Source organism: Etheostoma spectabile, chromosome 21 (genome assembly GCF_008692095.1).
Source record: "Etheostoma spectabile isolate EspeVRDwgs_2016 chromosome 21, UIUC_Espe_1.0, whole genome shotgun sequence".
Classification (NCBI taxonomy): domain Eukaryota; kingdom Metazoa; phylum Chordata; class Actinopteri; order Perciformes; family Percidae; genus Etheostoma; species Etheostoma spectabile.
In genome coordinates, this window is record NC_045753.1 from 7886955 (window position 1) to 7888980 (window position 2026).

Genomic DNA, 2026 nt, shown 5'->3' on the forward strand with positions numbered 1-2026 from the left:
GTGTGTGTGTGTGTGTGTGTGTGTGTGTGTGTGTGAGGAGTTGACGTGCCTTCCATGCTGATGCAGAGGAGTACAGACAGCCACAGTGCCCTGGTTTCACAAGGAGGTTATTTTGGCCTTTTGTCTGTCTTTTCAAAGCTCCCCCAGCTCTCTTCCGTCCCAGCCTCCTGATTAAATGTTTCAGCAACTCATCCGACACAGAAGCACAGCAGACTCATTAAAGAAGTCCATTTGCTAATAAAAGGGGAAAATGAAAGAGGAGCTCAACCAGTCAACTTGCTGAATTATTCAGGCAACATATTTATGCCTTGTCATCCATCAGTCATGGTTATTAGTCCTCTCTTCATTGTGCCACCATGATGACAGATGTGTGTGGTCATCATCACTGCACTGTCACTGTCCAACATGATACCAAGAGGATGAAACCCCCACTCATCATCAGCCATTTGCAGAATCTTTCCGCTGACAATCTTCTAAACTAGAACATTAAAGCCACTCCTGTGGGATGGCCGGGGACCTTTGAACTCTTGTACTATTTGGATGTGCAGCAAACCTGCAATCTGCCCTCCTCTAATCCTCTGTTTCAATCCATTTCATAGGGATGACAGAATTAACCTGATATTGTTATAAACTGTTACTCCTGAAAGGCATGTAACATTTTAAATGTTATCACACACAATTATTAAATACACACACACGTACACACCTCTATATATATTTTTAGACTGACAGGAGAGTGGCAGAGTGTGATATTGAACTAAGCCTGTGGGATTCGCTCTGACACACACTGAACTCATCAGTCTTTGTCAAACATTCAGCCTGCAGATGTGACACTTTAATACTAACATTCACAGGGAAGTGGCTGCTTCTGTGTTTTGTGTAGGTTTTAGTGTAACTTCTGCAGAACAATGCCCTGTAGCCTTTTGTATCTGAGTGTCAAAACGATGAGCCAGCTAATGATACACACTTCACAACTCCCACTTACATAATTGGGTTTGTGTCATGGCATGGTGACTCATTCATCCTTAAAAGTGACGCAGCTTGTGGTTTGAATACACAACAATCCTCTAATGGATGTCAGTCTTGTGCGAATGGGGTATTTAATATAATAAAGCGTGATGAGCCAAACCGAGCTGGGCAGGATTGATATTTAAAACATCTTGGGACCTTTTCAAAGCCAGCAAGATCACATTCTGGTGCTCGCAAATCAAATTGCTTTCTTAGTCTTATTTTTCAGCTGTTGTACGCCTGGTTTTTATTTCTGTAACCAAAATAAATCCAACTCTGAAACACTTTTACACTGCTGGAAATCAGCTATTGGTTATTCTCAGAGCCACCGTCCTGAGACTTGGAGTCTTTGATGGAGTCTGTCTGGAAGCCTTTAAATTCAAAAGCAGTTCTGGTGTCAGTAATTCAAAATCAGAGCAGGGGTGCCTTTCCAGACTCACTTTTTAGCACAACATTCATACAGTGAAAAAAAATCTATTATACAACACGCACTGAGGACATGTGCCTCAAAGGACCAGAATGCAAAGCAGTCAGAGGACATGCTGTATTTCAAGTTAGACTTAGGGTCCACAATACATCAGTCACCTTATCAGTACTGGGCAATAACTTCTTCAAAGGGTGTACTTCCTGTGTAACAATATATATTGTGTTTTAAATATTATATTAATTGTAATTTTTTTTAAATTTGATTATTTATTCCAAGAAGTAAGAGATTTATCTGAACTCTTAAAGGAGCATGTAATCGTTTTGTTTATCTGAAATATTCAAAGTTATCCTATTTGTAGATTTCAGTGAACAGCCACCATAAAAGTGTGCCTATGTTGGAAGAAAACGGTGATATAACTCAGTGTGTATTTCTTTTTTTTGTGATAATCAAAGGGAGCTGGTTTCCTATCATCAACGAGACTACACAGTGATTGTAGAGGCCCTACAAGAGGAGAGATTCAGGAGCGAACGTTTAGAAGAACAGCTCAATGACTTGTTAAATTCTGGAGTGTGGTCTATCTGTAAAGTGTCT

The 2026-nt window shown here is 40.2% G+C and overlaps 1 protein-coding gene across 1 annotated transcript in view; it reads left to right on the forward strand.

The window, feature by feature from the left end:
* The window catches only part of csdc2a (cold shock domain containing C2, RNA binding a), a gene marked incomplete at its 5' end in the record, with an annotated part of 6923 nt that overhangs the window by 1174 nt on the left and 3723 nt on the right, over positions 1–2026 (forward strand).